We start from the raw sequence: 22386 nt of genomic DNA on the forward strand, positions 1-22386 counted from the left end.
TAATTCAGGTTTTATTAGAAAACTGGTGATTTGTGATGTGAAACAGAGAGATGTTGTATTAAGAATAAAGAAAAGATGCAGATTTATCATACGGCGCTGTTGTTGTTGTGGTCTTCAGTCCTGAGACTGATTTGATGCAGCTCTCTATGCTACTCTATCCTGTGCAAGCTTCTTCATCTCCCAGTACCTACTGCAGCCTACATCCTTCTGAAAAAAAGTTAAATAAAAAGGACGAAATCCATCTCAAAGGTCGCCGCAAAGTTCCATTGAACTTAAAACGCTGACGGACCAAAATATTATGACCACTACCCGCTGCGACGTTGGATTCCGCTTGATGTCGTTGCGGGAACGTGACGCGGTAGCGAAAGCATGGAAGGGGAGCAGACACGAATGGGGAATCATGCTAGCGACTATACTCGCCGAAAGTGGGAAAATCCATTGACATACGTGACATTGGCAATGGTGATATTTTTATGACGTAGAATCTGTGAACAAATACCTCAAAAACAGCGAAGACGGTCAAATGTTGACGTGCTATTGTCGTGAGCATCTGCGGAGAGTGGCATAAGGACAGTGAAACTACTACTGGGCGCTAAATGTTTCGATGTCCACAACGTGTCGTTCGGAAGCTTGACTACTCTGTAAAGTAGGTCAGATGGCGGTCTGTGGCAGCTCTAACGAAAGAGCACAATGCTGGTGCACGCACTATTGTTTCAGGGCACACCGTTCATCGTACATTGTTGAACATGGGACTACGCAGCGTATGATCCCCGCGTGTTCACATGTTGGCCCAACGACATCGTCATTACGACTGCAGTGGGCACGTTATCAGCGGGACTGGGTCGTGTATTAATGGGTACTTGTTTCCTGGGCAGATGAAACATGGAAAATTTGGAAAGCTGTGGTAAGGTCTGTGAGACCAAACCAAACTGTCGAGGTCGTCGGTCCCTAGGCTTACACACTACTTAATCTAACGTAAACTAACTAACGCTAAAGATAACACACAGACCCATGTTCGAGGGAGGAGTCGAACCTCCGACGGAGGGAGCCACGCGAACCGTGAAAAGGCGCCTTAGACCGCGTGGCTACCCCTCGCGGCATGAAACATGTTTCTTGGTACACTAGGTCGAAGGTCATTTCCACAAGCGCAATCAGCCACGTGAACGGTGGTTCTCCTGCGCTTGCATCCGAACAATGATAGTAATCGAAGACACCATGTCAGCTGCAGACCCCCTGCACCCTTTCATGCTTCATGTCTTCCCCGACGGCGATGTCATCACTCAGTAGTTTAATTGTCCTTGCCTTGATGCCCGAATCGTGTTACAGTGGTTTCTGGAGCGTGACAGAAAAATCACGTAATGTATTGGCTATCAAATTCAGCTGATGTGAATCCAATGGAACCCATCTGGGTCGCTATCGGGTGCCATCAGCGCACGTACAAATGGGTGGCTCGTTATTTACGTCAATTACATGACCTGGTGCCATATACCATCACAAACCTTCTAACCAACTCTCGTCTCCATGATAAGCAGACTCGCTTCTGTATTGAGTTCCAAAGATGGAACAATGCGTTATTAAGAACGCGGTCACAATGTTTTGGCTCTTCGGTGTATAAGATATGTTTCTGTTATTCAAAACAGCCTTCGCGGACATGGCCGAAAGAACAAACACCACGCATTCATATAATTGATACCCTAGCTGGGCAATGGATCCACCTTCTTCAGTGCAGATTCACAAATACGTCCGACCTCCTGCAGGAATCTCGGAGTAACGAACACGGAGGAAATGAGCAAGAACTGTGGGTAGATGGCGCTGGATGGGAGTGTGGATCGCCGGTGAGGCGTGCCGAGGCAGTCCGCGCAGTTGCGCTAAGGCTGTGTCCTAGATGGCGCAGTGGTTGACGCACCTGCCCAGTAACCAGGAAGTTCCGGGTTCGAATTCCGACCCGCTACACATTTTCACTCGTCGCCGCTGTTTCCACGTAGTGTCCTGATGCAGCCGACAGCTGTGATGACATCGCTTTTCTTTCCCTTCTGCTTCTCTCCACCTTCAGTTTACATATACGTAATTGTCTTGATTACATAAAAGAGCAGAAGCTACGCAATCGACTAACATTACTTGTAGAATGCGATTTATATTCTATAAGGACATAACATACACATTCGACATTGGACTAACGCTGAAACATGTGGGTTTCTAATTATGTGCAAAAAAAAAAAAAAAAAAAAAAAAAAAGAAACAGAAGTTCTCGGTCCTAACTTCTCTCGTACACATTCATGTGTGTTTCTTTCCCAACCAATGCTACCAATACTAACGGTAATGCTACCATTTACTGCCTCATTTATGTACTGTACCAAAGCGCCCAACCATTGTCTTACTAGAGCGCTAGTGACAACACACGGCCGCTCGCAACCCAGCTCAGTAAATTATTGTCCGCACAAGCACCCCTCTTCCGTATTTATGTGCTACTGACCGTTTTACAGTGCCATCGACACTCCATGTTGCTTCTCCATTTAAGAGTTTCAGTTTACATGAGTATTATACACGTCAAATTGCCCGCTAAAGTCCTGACAGATCATCTCCACTAACGCAAAGTCTATGCAACATGGTTGCCACGTTTGCTGAGTGATGTCCACAAGGGGCGATTCCACCAGAATGCTTCTGGAAGTTCATCAGAGCGAGGGAGATCTGCACTTCCAACAACTTATTGCTCTGGACGAGACTTAGATGCATCCTTCGACTCCTGAAATAAAACGTCATAGCATGTTGTGGAAGAAAACCCGACGAAAGTGCCCCAAGAAAGGCACACATCCGACGCTAAACCTATGGAGACCATCTTTTTGGTCAGGGGTGTTTTCAGAGACACTGTAATGTTTTCAGGAATTTGCGAGCTGCCGTCAAAAGAAAACGTCCCGGCATTTTGTATCGCAAAGCATCCTAGCTTAATGGCAGTACAGCTCGGATGATCCAGGTGGTATTTGGAAGATTCAACTGGAAAATGTTCCCCCAACTCAGGGATCATCTTGGAGACACGCAGTTCAGCACAGACGACGAAGTCACATCAACAGTGAACAGCTGGTTATGGGCGCAGAACGGCCCGGATACAACACTCTTTTCGAAAAACCTGTCAGATGGTGACCGTTATAATGGTCGCCTAGTCGTAGAAATTGCTATAATCGCACTATTTCACTCCCATTTACTGAGCTTGTTAGCACCTGATGTTAGGTTGGCGCCATTAAAATGCACTGCGGTAATCGCTGCTGCTTGCTGGATCGCTGCTGTGTCTCGATGCTGATGCTGGCTCTAAATCGTTGTGTAGGAGTAAAAAGATGAGATCCCGTGTTTTTGATGTGCTTTTGATGATAAATAATGAGCGAAACCAACAAATATTTAAACTTCAAATATTTATTCCTCTGGTGGCCATCTTAATTCCACTGTCCACCAAAGACAATGACTCAACACAAAGCAGCACTTCTTTTACATGTTCTTTGCAATGTTAATCCACCTCAACAATAACACACATACACTTTACCAAAGTGACATTCAGACCCTTCTTGCTGCTTGTATTTATAGCCTTGTCATTGAACTACTAAAAAGAGATATAGTTTATAAGTCACATGTACATCTGTTATCGTAATTTGTGCAGAAAAGTTATTAATTTATATAGAGTGACATAATTTAACAGGTTATTAAAAAGACAGACAGATTTGTTGATTTGGCAGAATAATTCTTTGTTACAAAAAGACCGTTTTTTAGAAGTTTGTCAATTGACTTCTCTATTTTGCATAAATAAGTAAATAACATGAATTATTAAGAATTACATTGATTCTCGTCTAAAATAGGAATGTTTACGTGAATACTGAGTGAAAACGGTCCTAGTGAACAAATAGGTTTCACTGGGTGATTTTTATTTAAGGAGATCCAAAATACGTGAGTTGGCCAGTATTTTTCGTACTTCATATTAATTATTTAAGATGAACTTAGTGTTTTTACATGATGACATTTGCTCGATCAGTGATCAAGTGATATTAACTTTTGTGTGGGTCAGTTATTCAGTGTAATGTAATGGGTTGACTGTTTATGGAGACATGTTATGCAATCATTGTTAACATACACAATAACTTTTCTATAATCATAAATACTCGTTAAACTGGTTGAATTTGGAGGGTATCGCATACTTCGGTAAAGTAAAGCCTTTAATAGGTTTCGTTGCACCGTGTACCAAAGTAACAGAGGCATCATACATATCTATAAAATTATTTCAGTATGATATATTGTGTGTAACGCTTTTTATTGATATAGGGAAAATTACTTATTGGACGCCTCTTGTATTTTGTCGCTTATAAGCACAAGAGATACATTAAATGCTGAAAAAACCATTTGACTCAGTATGACACCTACCTTATTGTCAAACGTACGATCACATGGGGTATCAAGGGAAGTTTGTGACTGGATCGAGGGCTTTCTGATAGGCAGGACGCAGCATGTTATCTTGGATGTAGAAGTAACTTCGGGTCTGCCCCAAGGAAGTGTGTTGGGATAAAAAATGGTTGAAATGGCTCTGAGCACTATGGGACTCAACTGCTGAGGTCATTAGTCCCCTAGAACTTAGAACTAGTTAAACCTAACTAACCTAAGGACATCACAAACATCCATGCCCGAGGCAGGATTCGAACCTGCGACCGTAGCTGACTTGCGGTTCCAGACTGCAGCGTCTTTAACCGCACGGCCACTTCGGCCGGCTGTGTTGGGATATCTACTCAATGGTCTTGCAGACAATATTCATATTAGCATCAGACTTTTTGCGGATGATGCAGTTGTCTATAATGAATTAATATCTGAGAGAATCTGCATAAATGTTTAGTCAGATCTTCATAAGATTTTAGTGGTGCAAAGATTTACAACTTGCTTTAAATTTTCAGAAATGTAAAATTGCGCACTTCACAAATTGAAAACATAGTATATTACGACTGTAACATCGATGATTCACTGTTGAAATCGATGGACTCATGCAAATGCCTGACTGAAACACTTTGTAGGGATATGGAGTGAAACGATGACATAGGCTCAGTCATGAGTAAAGTAGGTGGTAGACTTCGGTCCTAAACGAGTAGTTACAACTATGGCTAAATACAGGGTTAACATGTGCAGCACAGTACTTTAATATTTTGCTAGTCACTCCATCATATCCATAAGAGTCCTTAGTTTTCAGTGATTTAATTATTGACTTAATCTCCCCCTGAAATGATAATTAAATCAAGACTCTAAGCTGTCGACAGCCCTTGATATACATCAACAAGGACAGTTGAAAATGTGTGGCCCGACCGGGACTCGAACCCCAGATCTCCTGCTTACAGGTCGAAGAACAGATACCGTGTTCATATAGTTAAGGCTAGCCGGCCATTGGATGCTGTGCTGGATGCACACGCATTGCCCGAACTCATACAGGACTCGATAAGATTGTCTGCCGCGAGTAACGAGTGTAATGGGCAGAGCCACTGCGAATGTAGTGTGTGGACATTAAGTTGGGCATGTGGGCCTCACGGGGAGCGTGCAGGGGATAAATCCCCGCAGCAGCACTATCCTCTGTGCCCTTGCTGGCTCAGATGGATAGAGCGTCTGACATGTAGGCAAGAGATCCGGGTTACGAGTCAGAAGGAACAGACAGCAGCTATATACAATCTCCCCTTTGTGAGTAACACAGAGGGTATTTCAGACATCAATATTGGAAAGGCGTTTCCCAAGAGCGTTATATGGTTCTCTGTAGAAACTAAGTTTCTATTTAACTCACCAGCAATGCTCAGAAAATGATTGTGAAACACTGTACATATATCTGACTTATATTCTTACTACGAGCTAACTTTATATCATCGACCTTGTGCTGCTGACTTCTTTCACAACTGACCATATGGTTTTAATTTTATCCTGTGAATTAGCTATTCTTTAAGAACCGTAGTTGCTGCTCAAGGTTGGTTCAAATGGCTCTGAGCACTATGCGGCTTAACTTCTGAGGTCATCAGTAACCTAGAACTTAGAACTACTTAAACCTAACTAACCTAAGGACATCACGCACATCCATGCCCGAGGCAGGATTCGAACCTGCGACCGTAGCGGCCGCTTGCTTCCAGACTGTAGCGCCTAGAACCGCACGGCCACTCCGGTCGGCCTACTCAAGGTGGCAACTCTGTGTATTACATTATGAAACCCTGTGTACCCATACATTAAAGACAAAATTAATCTTGTATGTTTGCAACTATTCTCAGTATCCACAATAAATAAAATTTCGTCATCTGCTGCCTTTCCTGGTCTTATAGTCTAACGACCAGCTGCAATTACCACTGCCCACCGGCATATGTCTGTACAACGTACAGCAACTTTTGTATCGGTCGTGAATAAATAGTTGCCACTATTTAAGTTCCAAACCTCGTATTTAGTTAAGGCAAAGGAGCATCTGGTAATACAGATATAGCTGACATATGTAAATAGATTCAGCTACTGAAGATCTGCACGCAGGCCGGGATTTGAACACGGGTCTCCTGGTCACTGGGCACACGCGCTGACCACTGCGCCACCCTGGTACAGCGGTTTTGCACAAATACACGGACTGCCCTAACACGCCTCCCCCCTCGATCCATATTCCAATTCTCACCTGCCCATTTAGTGTCTTCCCTAAGCTCGAACTGTATTGTGATTGTTTCAGACTTCGAAACGTGTCTCGAACCATAGTTTCATCTGCTTAAGGCACCTATGTCTCGATTTCAGGCTGTATCTCCCGTTTCGCCCGATGTCGAGGTGCTATTCCAATGCAGTTGGAGAGCCTTTGCAATGCTGTTCGTGGTTAGGGGGAATTCCAAGTGGGCTGAGGCGTGTGCGGGAGGGAGCCATATATATAATTGAGATCGACGTGTCTCCCAAGACACTGTCAACGAGCTGCTGTAGTTCACGTTTGTATGTTAGCCCACCCCACCCAATCCGACTGCTGGCTTCTTTTGTCTGCAAGATACATACAAGTAGCAAAGTCCAAAGGGGGGAGCTTATAGCATAATCTATAGCTCAAATCAAACTATGATTAAAGAGACCTTTCCAGGTCCCAAACATCTATGATGATAAGTCACAGCTGCAAAATACTAACACGAATTCTTTACAGACGAATGGAAAAACTAGTAGAAGCCAACCTCGGGGAAGATCAGTTTGGATTCCGTAGAAACACTGGAACACGTGAGGCAATACTGACCTTACGACTTATCATAGAAGAAAGATTAAGGAAAGGCAAACCTACGTTTCTAGCATTTGTAGATTTAGAGAAAGCTATTGACAATGTTGACTGGAATACTCTCTTCCAAATTCTAAAGGTGGCAGGGGTAAAATACAGGGAGCGAAAGGCTATTTACAATTTGTACAGAAACCAGATGGCAGTTATAAGAGTCGAGGGACATGAAAGGGAAGCAGTGGTTGGGAAGGGAGTAAGACAGGGTTGTAGCCTATCCCCGATGTTGTTCAATCTGTATATTGAGCGAGCAGTAAAGGAAACAAAAGAAAAATTCGGAGTAGGTATTAAAATTCATGGAGAAGAAATAAAAACTTTGAGGTTCGCCGATGACATTGTAATTCTGTCGGAGACAGCAATGGACTTGGAAGAGCAGTTGAATGGAATGGACAGTGTCTTGAAAGGAGGATATAAGATGAACATCAACAAAAGCAAAACAAGGATAATGGAATGTAGTCTCATTAAGTCGGGTGATGTTGAGGGAATTAGATTAGGAAATGAGGCACTTAAAGTAGTAAAGGAGTTTTGCTATTTGAGGAGCAAAATAACTGATGATGGTCGAAGTAGAGAGGATATAAAATGTAGGCTGGCAATGGCAAGGAAAGCGTTTCTGAAGAAGAGAAATTTGTTAACATCCAGTATTGATTTAAGTGTCAGGAAGTCATTTCTGAAAGTATTCGTATGGAGTGTAGCCATGTATGGAAGTGAAACATGGACGATAAATAGTTTGGACAAGAAGAGAATAGAAGCTTTCGAAATGTGGTGCTACAGAAGAATGCTGAAGATTAGATGGGTAGATCACATAACTAATGACGAAGTATTGAATAGGATTGGGGAGAAGAGAAGTTTCTGGCACAACTTGACCAGAAGAAGGGATCGGTTGGTAGGACATGTTCTGAGGCATCAAGGGATCACCAATTTAGTATTGGAGGGCAGCGTGAAGGGTAAAAATCGTAGAGGGAGACCAAGAGATGAATACACTAAGCAGATTCAGAAGGATGTAGGTTGCAGTAGGTACTGGGAGATGAAAAAGCTTGCACAGGATAGAGTAGCATGGAGAGCTGCATCAAACCAGTCTCAGGACTGAAGACCACAACAACAACAACAACAATGATGAAGTCCCATACTCTGTAACAGAGCGTAGGGGACGATGGGGAGACCCGCACCGCCGTACTAGGCAAGGTCCTAGTGGAGGTGGTTTGCCATTACCTTCAGGTGGGGTTGACTAACATACTAACGTGAACTACAGCAGCTCGTTGACAGTGTCTTGGGAGACACGTCGATCACAATTATATAGACATCCCACATCTGTTGTAGCTGCAATAACCACAGGTCTTACGCATAATGATATGGTTGGATCAATCTTAAGACACATGATTCTGCAACATAATTTAATGACTGAGATGTGTGACGGTCAATAATGCCAGTAAACAAAATTATATTCACACAAATTATAAAAATGGCTATATATGTCTTTTACATCTCCTCATAAACCAGTGGACCGATTTCAGCCAAACTTGCTACACGTATCACTCACTGTCTGGAGAGAATCACTATGATGGTAAGAACCACCCACCTATCAAGGCGGGGAGGGTGGCCGTCAAAATTCAGTGTAGCTCACGACACGAGATTACATATGCTTTGAGAATGAAAGCACTTAGAGACTTGCAACAAACTTGGCACCCAATTTCAAACCTTTACAAAACTTTTTCTCCCTGAGATCCCCCACAAAATGATGGGAGCAAGAAGTTTATCGCTTACTACGTTTTGCTATCCATCCAGTAAAACTGCCACAAGAAGCGTGACGTTTCAACTTATTAATACTTTACTATCTACTGCAGGCGTGACAGATTTTGCAATCAGTTTTCACATATACCATGAATGTACCAGAAAACCTGTATCGCTGTACGACACATAATTAAGAAGATAAGAGGTCACAAACACTGACATGTGTGCAGAAATACCACATCATGCAAGACGTTTAAATTTATTGCTTCACTGCTTCTAAATCTATTCCAGACACTTTTAACAGACAGTACTCGCACGTGCTGTTGAATATTCGTAGAAAAATATATCACTGTAGGACACATAATTCGGTAGGTATGACGTCATAAACACAGATATGCGGAGAAACTTCTGCATCATGCATGATGTTTCAATTTATTCCTTCTTTACTACTGCCTCTATTCACAAGACATTTTACAGAAAGTAAGAAAATGTACTAGTGGATACACCTGCAAAATTATATCATTGTAGAGCACATTGTCCAGGAGATACGACGTCATAAACATTGAACTCTGTGGAAATGAAAGTGCAGCGAGAATTTCACTAGACATTCAGGTGAAATATGTGTACAAATAGGAGCGAAATAAATTAAATATGTGTGAAATATATCTGACGTGTGCGCATGCAAACAAAGCCATTAGTGAAAAGCTCATGTCAAAACTCCTCGAACGGTTCGGTCGAATTCGCTACACATATTAGTTACAATGTGGAAAGAAATTATGTTGGGACAGGAATCACCAGCCTCCTATTAGGGTGAGTGTGATAACGTGGAGAGAGAAGGGAGGATGCAGAGATACATAGAGAGTGAGAGGGAAGGAAGAGGTGGGAATAGATAGGAGTCGTAGGAAGTGGACAGTGATAGAAGAGGAGGAAATGATAAGAGTGATAGGAGAAAAGATAGGCTGGGGATAGAAACACGAGGAAGAGCCAGGCACAGAGATGGACAAGGAGGAGATGAACAGACACAGGGGAGGGAGGAAATATATAGAGGAAGGGAAAGTGAGGAGATGGGGGTAGAGAGAGGGGAGGAAGGACACAGAAAGGAAAGGGGAGGAGGTGAACAGGAAGAGGAGTAGGAGGAAAGGGACAGAGGGGATGAACAGGTAGAGCGGGATGAGGAGACTGACAAGGAGAGGAGGAGGAGATTAAATTAAAGTGAGTATGAGGAGTTAGACAGAGAGGGAAGGAGCATATTGACAGCGGCAGGTGGAGAAGATTGACAAAAGAGGGGAGGAGCAAGTGAGACAGAGAGAGGGGCAGGAGGAGATCGACAAGGAGTAGGGGGGGGGGGGAAGGTGTTTGGAGATGGTGGATAGAGAGAGGAAGTGATGGAGATGGACAGAGAGAGGGGGAAGAATAAGATGGCCAAATAGAAGTTTGGAATAAGTATATACCCAGGGAGCTAGTGATGAATAAAAACAGTTATGGTGTTTAGTCTTATTCATAGAGATAAAACTTATGAAACTTATGAATCGTAGCCTTCCAAAGCTTCAAATGACGGCTGCATGTGGAGTTCTATCCAAATACACGGAAGTAAAACAAGTGTTGTAAAGAATGAGATTTTCACTCTGCAGCGGAGTGGGCGCTGATATGAAACATCCTGGCAGATTGAAACTGTGTGCCCGACGGAGACTCGAACTCGGGACCTTTGCCTTTCGCGGGCAAGTGCTCTTGCCCGCGAAAGGCAAAGGTCCCAAGTTCGAGTCTCGGTCGGGCACACAGTTTTAATCTGCCAGGAAGTTTCAAGTGTTGTAAACTTGTGTAGTCAAGCAGTAACTGTGAAGTTTTAATTATCACCTCAGAAAGAATGAAGTTGTTACCATGGAACTGTTGTGAAGATGCTCAGTGCGGCACGCTTTGTACAATAATGGATGACTTGGTGAAGACCTTTGTTGTGGATGTCTGCATTTTGGTTCTTCACGAAACGTAACTCCTCGACGAACAGCTCGCCGCCATTATGGAAATACCTGCCACGCAACGGTTTCTTCATCTGAGGAAAGTGCAAGAAGTCACCGGGTGTCTGACTGGAGGGTACACACAAATGTGTGACCACCTCAAAGTCTGGGTGCGTACCATGAGGAAGTATCAATAGCTTCAGTTAGCTAGTCATAGAGTTACAGTAATTTTGAAGCTGTTTATTCCTTGTCAAGCAATTTGTTTACCACTGTGCGAAACGATATCTGCTGCATTTTCTGTTTATTTGCTGGCACTGTATAACAGCTACTGTGAAACACCCTGCATGCCAACCAAAAGTACACGGAATCCATAATTGAAGTTCCAGCTTCAAAACGCTGTTTAAAGAGGACCACTGCTGAGAATGACGCAAAATTCGAAAAGCATGTTATTGACGCAGGGGAAAACGTCTTGGAACAAAAATATTAACAAAACTATTACCAACAGAGGACGTTGTAAGCGTTTTAGCATAAATGGGATCGGATGCTGATGACAGACGACGCCTACTGTTTGAGCTGCTCATTACAACATCCGTTCTGTTCGATGTAGATGACTGCACAAGTTAGGTGGTCAACAGTTGTGGCACCGTTAGTTATTTATGCTCATCCACCACAGCAAGATGGCCTCACATCAGATGGGAAAAATCGGCTCGTAATTGTCCTGCATAAAAAGCAAAATTATTTCCAATTGCCATGAGACTGGCGCAAGACATGTTCAATAAGCTGTCCACTGTTTTCTGGCACAAGAGAAACAGCATGTGCCACAATATTTGGAAGTGTCTCTGATGTCATACTAAGAGCGTATCGCGCAAAAGCGTTCCTTCAATTCAGCTACGTTCGTAATTGTAGCACTGATCACATTTTTAAGACAACCTCTCAGCCAGAAGTTACACGGATTAAGTACAGGTGACCTGGTCGGCCAGGCAGTAGGGAAATGACGGCTGATAAATCTAGCATTTCCGCTATGTCTCTGCAGCAGTCGCTTCGCTGGCTGTGCAATGTGTGGAGGAGCATAAAAATGATCGAACCCGCATACCCAAACTGCTGAAGAGCTGGAATTACGCTGGTGTGCAAAAGACTCTCTCAGCGCATTTACCAGTGACGGTACAGATAACAGAATCCGCGTAACTCATTACTCGAAAAATTACGGCACGGCGTTAAACTACGCCGTCAAACCGCATCACACAGTCGCCTTTGCAGAATTTAGCGGTATTGGTTGACTTGTGAGCGGATTTTCTGTTGCTCACATTCTGCAATCTGCGTGATGGTATGTCATTGGGAATGGGCTTAGTCTGTTCACAGAATGTTTGATGGCCATTCATTGTCCACTCCCATGCGAGCAAAAATTGTAGAGCGAACGTTCGTCTTGCTGGCAAGTCAGCAGGAAGCAACTCAATACGGATGATTCTGTACGGGTAGCTATGCATGATGTTTCGTAGGAGTTTATGCACCGCGCTCGCAGGCATGTTAAACGTTCCGGAAATTCTCCGTTCACTGCATCACCGCTCGACCCCTCCAGCAATGCTGTGGCCGTATCTTCGACTGACGTCATATGAACTACTTTTCCCCGTCTGCGACATTGCACACCAACAGAACCAGACTTTTCCAATTTTATGATTATTTTCTCAAGTCGCTTAACAGACATCGAAACAAGGCTTTTTTTTACCCTTAAGTGCCCGGAACATCTGCAGGGTACTTTCGCACAAGCACCGTTCTCGTAAAAGAGCCTTACCAGCAGCACGCGATACGTCATGGAGACAGTCACGTTCGGACACAAACTGAGGGAAAATCGTGTTTCTCGCGTGTGTTGGTGAGCATATTCTGGCGCTATTCGTCAAATTTCCGTTAAATTTCGTTGGCTCCGTGACGTTTCCCCCTGCGTCAGCATGCATGGTTCTGTTTCAACAGTGTTTGGAAACTGGACACTCTGTAATCAAAACGATAGAGAACGGACTGTAGTAAGTGTATAGTATGTAGAGGTCGAACAATTGGACGTCATCTAACTGTTCGACCACTGCACGTTATAAAATTAAAAATAGACTTTGCACAAACATTTTAGCTGGTGGCAGCTTTGCTAGACAGGAGGATGTCGAAGCTACGGACGCCAATACACCGGCTTCGGCTCTGCTGAGTGTTTTTCATCACACACGAACCCGGGCGGTGAAATTAAATTACTGGCTGCGTTCGGCAGTACCGTACCTGCGCGGTGTGCAGCACGGCCTGCTGTCGTGCCACGTGCAAGCCGTTTTCGATGTTACGGCGCGGGTACACGGCTGCACGGAAAATGAGTCTCGGTTGTAGCGCCGAGCCATTTAGCGTTGTCGCGCCGTTGTTTAACTGTGGACGGTTTTCCGTCAGAATCACGAATGTCGGCGAAATTGAGCCCGCCGCGACGCTTGCACCATTGCGAACTTTACTGGTGCCCAGCGCGAATTAGTTCCGCCCTGTCCGAGGCAGCAAGAAGCGAGCTGTAACGCAAAGCGACAACCATTGATCTCCGGAAGAGGACGCGGAAGTTACGCGCGCACTCTCTGTGCCTCAGTGAAGCAGCCAAATGGACTTTCCATTGCGAAGTACAGACAAGGCACATAAAGGACTTACTAGCTGTAGCGATGCTTTCAAATGTCGCCCATTTGTGCTGTACCATTTGTGGAAAAATTATTATCATACACGTGAAACGTTTGTGGGTTATTAGAATATGTATAATGATCAGTAACATCAAGAGAAGACGTACACTGAGGCGACAAATGTCATGAGATAGCAATACGCAAACATAGGTGGGCGCGGTATCCCGTACGCGAGGTATAAAATGGCAGTGCACTGGCGGGGCAGCCATTTGTAATGAGGCCACTGTGTGTAAAGCTTCACCAGGTGATTACGGCCGCACGATGTGAACTAACAGACTTTGAACGCGGAATGGTAGTTGGAGCTAGACACGAGGGACATTCCATTTCGGAAATAGTTAGGAAACTCAATACTCCGCGACCCACAGTGTCAAGAGTGTGCCGAGAATACCTGATTTCAGGATTTACCTCTCACCACGGACAAAGGAGTAGCCGGCGGACAATGCAGTGGCCGGCGGCCTTCAATAAACGCCCGGGAGCAGCGGTGTTGGCGCAGTTACCAGAGCTAGCAGACAAGCAACAATGCGTGAAATAACTGCAGTAAACAATGAGGGACGTATCCGTTAGGTGAGTGGGGGGAAATTTGGGGTTGATGGCCGGTGGCAGCAGGCGAGCGACGCGAGTGCCCCTATTAACAGCCCGGCATCGCCTGGGCTCGTGACCGCATCAGTTGGATCCTAGACGACTGGAAAACAGTGGGTTGGTCGGATGTGTCCCGATTTCAGTTGGTGAGAGTTGATGGAAGGGCTCGAGTGTATCGCAGACCCCACGAAGCCATTGACGCAATAGTGAACAAGGCACTGTACGAGTTAGTGATAGCTCCATGAAGGTGTGAGCTGTGTGGATTTTGGCCCACCAGTCCGACTGAACCGATGATTAACCATTTGCAGCCATTCGTGAACTTCATGTTCCAAAACAAAGATGAAATGTTTTGGATGACAATGCGCCGTGTGACCGGGCCAAAATTGTTCGCCACTATTTTGAAGAACATTCTGGACAATTCGAGCGAATGATTTGGCTTCCCAGCTCGACCGACACGTATCTCATCGAACATTTGTGAGACATAATCGAGAGGTATAGAGAAGCGTGGAGAGCTGCATCAAACCGATCTTTGGACTGAAGACCACAACAACAAGAACAACAACCGAGAGGTGTGTAGGGCGAGCTTGGTTACAGCGTCGATGTTTTCGGTGCAGCCAACGGTGTCCACATTGAACATTTATAACATTTATCACATTTTTCATTATTGTTGTTGTTGTTGTGGTCTTCAGTCCTGAGACTGGTTTGATGCAGCTCTCCATGCCACTCTATCCTCTGCAAGCTTCTTCATCTCCCAATACCTACCGCAACCTACATCCTTCTGAATCTGCTTAGTGTATTCATCTCTTGGTCTCCCTCTACGATTTTTACCCTCCACGCTGCCCTTCATTACTAAATTGGTGATCCCTTGATGCCTCAGAACATGTCCTACCAATACCCTGTTCAAGAATCACAAGAGGAGGAGGTACACTTGGAAAAGGCCGGGAGATACGGGAAGATTTTAATTAGATTACATCATGGTCAGACAGAGATTCTGAAATCAGATACTGGATCGTAAGGCGTACCCAGGAGCAGATATAGACTCAGATCACAATATAGTAGTGATGAAGAGTAGGCTGAACTTCAAGACATTAGTCAGGAAGAATCAATACGCAAAGAAGTGGGATACGGAAGTACTAAGGAATGACGAGATACGTTTGAAGTTCTCTAACGCTATAGATACAGCAATAAGGAATAGCGCAGTAGGCAGTACAATTGAAGAGGAATGGACATCTCTAAAAAGGGCCATCACAGAAGTTCGAAGGAAAACATAGGTACAAAGAAGGTAGCTGCGAAGAAACCATGGGTAACAGAAGAAATACTTCAGTTGATTGATGAAAGGAGGAAGTACAAACATGTTCCGGGAAAATCAGGAATACAGAAATACAAGTCGCTGAGGAATGAAATAAATAGGAAGTGCAGGGAAGCTAAGACGAAATGGCTGCAGGAAAAATGTGAAGACATCGAAAAAGATATGATTGTCGGAAGGACAGACTCAGCATACAGGAAAGTCAAAACAAACTTTGGTGACATTAAAAGCAACGGTGGTAACATTAAGAGCGCAACGGGAATTCCACTGTTAAATGCAGAGGAGAGAGCAGATAGGTGGAAAGAATACATTGAAAGCCTCTATGAGGGTGAAGATTTGTCTGATGTGATAGAAGAAGAAACAGGAGTTAATTTAGAAGAGATAGGGGATCCAGTATTAGAATCGGAATTTAAAAGAGCTTTGGAGGACTTACGGTCAAATAAGGCAGAAGGGATAGATATTCCATCAGCATTTCTAAAATCATTGGGGGAAGTGGCAACAAAACGACTATTCACGTTGGTGTGTAGAATATATGAGTCTGGCGACATGCCATCTGACTTTCGGAAAAGCATCATCCACACAATTCCGAAGACGGCAAGAGCTGACAAGTGCGAGAATTATCGCACAATCAGCTTAACAGCTCATGCATCGAAGCTGCTTACAAGAATAATATACAGAAGAATGGAAAAGAAAATTGAGAATGCGCTAGGTGACGATCAGTTTGGCTTTAGGAAAAGTGAAGGGACGAGAGAGGCAATTCTGACGTCACGGCTAATAATGGAAACAAGGCTAAAGAAAAATCGAGACACTTTCATAGGATTTGTCGACCTGGAAAAAGCGTTTGACAATATAAAATGGTGCAAGCTGTTCGAGCTTCTGAAAAAAGTAGGGGTAAGCTATAGGGAGAGACGGGTCATATACAATATGTACAACAACCAAGAGGAAATATTAAAAGTGGACGATCAAGAACGAAGTGCTCGTATTAAGAAGGGCGTAAACAAGGCTGTAGCCTTTCGCCCCTACTCTTCAATCTGAACATCGAGGAAGCAATGATGGAAATAAAATAAAGGTTCAGGAGTGGAATTAAAATACAAGGTGAAAGGATATCAATGATACGATTCGCTGATGACATTGCTATCCTGAGTGAAAGTGAAGAAGAATTAAATGATCTGCTGAACGGAATGAACAGTCTAATGAGTACACAGTATGGTTTGAGAGTAAATCGTAGAAAGACGAAGGTAATGAGAAGTAGTAGAAATGAGAACAGCGGGAAACTTAACATCAGGATTGATGGTCACGAAGTCAATGAAGTTAAGGAATTCTGCTACCTAGGCAGTAAAATAACCAATGACGGACGGAGCAAGGAGGACATCAAAAGCAGACTCGCTGTGGCAAAAAAGGCATTTCTGGCCAAGAGAAGTCTACTAATATCAAATACCGGCCTTAATTTGAGGAAGAAATTTCTGAGGATATACGTCGACAAGAAAGGAATATGTGGAAAATACTGATAAGGAGAAGGGACAGGATGATAGGACATCTGCTAAGACATGAGGGAATGACTAATGACTTCCATGGTACTAGAGGGAGCTGTAGAGGGCAAAAACTGTAGAGGAAGACAGAGATTGGAATACGTCAAGCAAATAATTGAGGATGTAGGTTGCAAGTGCTACTCTGAGATGAAGAGGTTAGCACAGGAAAGAAATTCGTGGCGGGCCGCATCAAACCAGTCAGTAGACTGATGACCAAAAAAAAAAAAAAAAAAAAAAAAAAAAAAAAAAAAAAAAAAAAAGTAGCCTATCGCTATTGCGGTTTATCGTATCGTGACATTGCTGCTCGCGTTGGTCGAGATCCAATGACTGTTAGCAGAATATGGAATCGATGGGTTCAGGAGGGTAATAGGAACGCCGTGCTGGATCCCAACGGCCTCGTATCACTAGCAATCGAGATGACAGGCATCTTATCCGCAAGGCTGTAACGGATCTTGCAGCCACGTCTCGATCCCTGAGTCAACAGATGGGGACGTTTGCAAGACAACAACCATCGGCACGAACAGTTCGACGACGTTTGCAGCAGCATGGACTATCAGCTCGGAGACCATGGCTGCGGTTACCCTTGACGCTGCATCACAAGCAGGAACGCCTTCCATGGTGTACTCAACGACGAACCGGGTGCACGAATGGTAAAACGTCGTTTTTTCGGATGAGTCCAGCTTCTGTTTACAGCATCGTGGTGGTCGCATCCGTGTTTGGCGACATTGTGGTGAACAGACATTGGAAGCGTCAATTCGTCATCGCCATACTGGCGTATCACCCGGCCTGATGGTATGGGGTGCCATTGGTTACACGTCTCGGTCACCTCTTGTTCACATTGATGGCACTTTGAACAGTGGACGTTACATTTCAGATGTGTTACGACCCGTGGCTCTACCCTTCATTCGATCCATGCGAAACCCTACATTTCAGCAGGATAATGCACGACCGCATGTTGCAAGTCCTGTACGGGCCTTTCTGGATACAGAAAATGTTCGACTGCTTCACTGTCCAGCACATTCTCCAGATCTCTCACCAACTGGATACGTCTGGTCAATAGTGGCCGAGCAACTGGCTCGTCACAATACGCCAGTCACACTACTCTTGATGAACTGTGGTATCGTGTTGAAGCTGCATGGGCAGCTGTACCTGTACATGCCGTCCAAGCTCTGTTTGACACAATGCCTGGGCGTATGAAGTCCATTGTTACGGCCAGAGGTGGTTGTTCTGGGTACTGATTTCTCAGGATCTATGCACCAAAATTGCGTGAAAATGTAATCACATGTCAGTTCTAGTGTAATATATTTGTCCAATGAATACCCGTTTATCATCTGCACTTCATCTTGGTGTAGCAATTTTAATGGCCTGTAGTGTACTTTCTTTGCCGCGTCACATCCCTTGAAACCACTAGGCGGCATCCAATGTTACGATGGGCAAGTGCTCATAACGTTTTGGCTTGTCTGTGTATATTACAGATACTTAGTTTTCTTTTCTTGTATATGAGTCCACAGCTCCTACATGTTTTTAACGGACTTTATCTTGCTTTCGCCTACTAAAATTTGATTTTGCGATTGCAGTTTCGGCATTAAACTATTTACAAGCATCTACAAAACAGAATACAACGTAATGAGAAAAATTTGCAGTTAGGTTAATAGTAGGTGCAACCAGTTTTGTGTTTTGTTGAGATTTATATACCGTACGTACAAGATTTTGATATACAGGCAGAGATAACAACATGCTATGCACATCGAAGAACAATTAGTCAGCGATATTAGTCACTGTTACTTTTCATGTGTTGCGATCTTGAGTGGATTGTATATATCACACCACTGTAGGTGTGCTCTTACAGTAAATGTCTAAAACAGACAAGAAAATATTTATTTCTCAGGTCTGTTTGCTCACTGCGTACATATTGTGTTTGAAAGTGGTGTTCTAGTCGGCGCACGAATGATGGGACGCAACATATTCGAGGTAGCGATGAAGTGAGGACTTTCCCGTACGACCATATCACGAGTATACCGTGAATATTAGGAATGACTGCACGAGCAGAAGGTCCACTCGTGTTCCCTTGTTGACTGCACGACACAAAGCTTGCAACCATTCACCCGTCAACACCGACAGTGGTCTGATGACGACTGGAAACATGATGACTGGTAGAACGAGTCTCATTTCTGTATCTAGCGGATGGATGTGTACAGGTATGGAGACAACCTCATGAATGCATGGGCCCTGCACGTCAACAGGGGACTTTTCAAACTGGTGAAGGCTCTCTAATGGTGTGGGGGGGGGGGGGGGCCGGGGGTGTAGTTGGAGTGATATGGGACCCCTGATACGTCTAGATACGACTCTGACAGGTGACACGTTCGTAAGCATGCTGTCTGAACACCTACATCCGTTCATGGTGCGTTCCGATGGACTTGGGCAATTCCAGCAGGACAATGCGACACCCCACACGCCCAAAATTGCCACCCCCTCGTACTCTTGCGGATTTATGGACAGCACCAGGACTCATGGGGTCAGTCCCCTTCAGCACTACTTCACACATTTGTCGAGTGCTTGCCACATCGTGTTGCGGCATTGCTGCGTGTTCGCCGGGCCCCTACACGATATTCGGCAGGTGTTCCAGTTTCTATGGCTCTTTAGTGTATATTTGCAACTGACGATCGAATGCTATGCTTGAATATATACTACAGTTGCTGAAAATTACATCTGTGAATAAAACACGCGAAATTTGTTTATATACCATACACAGATTTCATTGTTCTATCTGATATAAGATTGCGATATACACTGTCGTCGGAAGTTTTGTGCAGAAATGCTGAGCCATGATGCCTTTATAGAAGTCCATTATTGCGGAAGTGTCGCTGGTGCAGGATTTTGTGCACGAACTCACCTCTCGATTATGCCCCATAAATGTTCGATGGGGTTCAAATCGGGCGATTTGTGTGGCCAAACCATTTTCTAGAATTGTCCAGAATGTTCTTCAAACTAACTGCGAACAACTGTTGCCCTGTGACATTGCGCATTGTCATCCACAAAAATTCCATTGTTGTTTGGGAACGTGACTTCCTCGAATGGCTGCAAATGGTCCGCAAGTTGCCGATCATACAGAGGACGCAGTCCATTCCATGAAACAGAGTCCAAAACATCGTGGAGCCACCACCAGCTTCCCCAGTGCCTTGTTGACGACTTGTGTCCATGTCTTCGTGGCGCCTGCCCCACACTCGAATGCTCTTACCAACTGAAATCAGGACTCATCTGGCCAGGCCACGGTTGACCAGTCGTCCAGGGTCCAAACGACATGGTTACGAGCTCTGGAGAGGCGCTGCAGGTGATGTCGTGCCGTTGGCGAAGGCACTCGCGTCGGTCGTTGCTGCCATAGCCCATTAACCCCTGATTTCGCCACCCTGTCCTATCGGGTAAGTTCGCCCTACGTCCCACATTATTTGCAGTTTTCATGCAGTGATGTTTGTCTGTTAGTTCTGACAACTCTACACGAACGCCGCTGCTCTCAGTCGTTAAGTGAAGGCCATCAGCCACTGCGTTGTCGATGGTGAGAGCTAATGCCTAAAATTTGGTATTCCTGGCACACTCTTGACATTGTAGCTCGCGGAATAATGAATTCCTTAACGATGTCCGAATAGGAATGTCCGATGCGTCTAGTTCCAACTACCATTCCGCGTCCAGAGTCTCTTAATTCCCTTCGTGCGGCTACAAATACGTCTGAAACTTTTTCACATGAATCACCCGAGTGTAAATGACAGCTCCGTCATTACACTACCGCTTTATACCTTGAGTACGCGATATTACCGCTGTCTGCATATGTTCATATCACTATCCTTTGACCTGAGGGCACCGCAGCTCATTAGTAACTAGACAGCGACATCTAATCAGCTAGTGAAATGTGTAAATGAGGTATGGTAAGATATTTAAAATTAGCAACAAATATATCTTCCTCATTCTCTTTTTTACCTAAGCGATCACTATACTGACTGAAAAATTATTTACAAAATGGAAAGAACTGTTGAAAATAATTCTTCCATGACGTACAGGATAATCAGTTATCATGATAGCATTCTAAGGGCTTTGCAGAAACGTCTTCGTCTGGATACAGACTGCGAAAACCACTGTGAAATGTATGGTAGAGGGTACTTTTTACTATATCTCACAACAGAGGTAAATAAGGTAGCTTCTGCTTAGTAGTGTTGTGCACGATAAGGAAATTTAAAGAAGAACCTTCGTCCTTACTGGTATCAGAGTATTTTGGAAATCGATGTCTGTCCCTGAGACTCGTTGCAATTCATGAGCCGTACATGGGACATGCACTTTGTTTGGACAAAATACATCAAGCGATTTCCCAGGTTTCAGTATGACTGGTATCAGAGTATTTTGGAAATCGATGTCTGTCTCTGAGACTCGTTGCAATTCATGAGACGTACATGAGACATGCACTATGTTTGGACAAAATACATCAAGCGATTTCCCGGGTTTCAGTATGAATGGTATCAGAGTATTTTGGAAATCGATGTCTGTCTCTGAGATCTCTGAGACTCGTTGCAATTCATGAGTCGTACATGGGACATGCACTATGTTTGGACAAAATATATCAAGTGATTTCCCAGGTTTCAGTATGACTGGTATCAGAGTATTTTGGAAATCGATGTCTGTCTCTGCTAGTCGTTGCAATTCATGAGCCGTACATGGGACATGCACTATGTTTGGACAAAATACAACAAGCGATTTCCCAGTTTTCAGTATGTATATCAATAGGACTGCCGCTTTTTTAACGTCGATTTTTCTAATATGGCAGCGTAGCAAGAATACAGGTAATTCTCCCTCGCAGCAGACTTGTCGGAATTGTTGAGGTTGGAGTATTTCTGTAAGACTTGTTTAAATTCAGATAGCTGAAGATTGTTCCGGCATATATCCCTGAAAAAAATGCAGAAACCACTGTCCTTCGTAAAATTCACCATTAAATGATGTAGGCTGGCCCTGCAACTGTGTAAGCTTCTTTGAAGATATCTGTTTATTCTTAGTATGTGGACTGCTTAATAAATGTTGTTCAATTTTAGATTTCATCCTGCATTCTATACTACGTATTTTAAAACTCTGAAGTAAGGGTCCTTTCAGTATAATTGGTCGACATTTTAGTTTCTCTTATAACTACGTGTAAAAGACAAAATATGTGATTGCGTAAAACCCTTTTTAGCACCTGTAATTCCATTTTCAAAGAAAGTTATAGCGTTTTGTGTGCTCTCCACACCTTTATTTGACGAGTATAGTAAAAACAGTAATTTATCAGAGTTGTCTTGTGTTTTCTAGTAAAAATAAACGTGTTAAG

Source organism: Schistocerca serialis, chromosome 9 (genome assembly GCF_023864345.2).
Source record: "Schistocerca serialis cubense isolate TAMUIC-IGC-003099 chromosome 9, iqSchSeri2.2, whole genome shotgun sequence".
Taxonomy (NCBI): Eukaryota; Metazoa; Arthropoda; class Insecta; order Orthoptera; family Acrididae; genus Schistocerca; species Schistocerca serialis.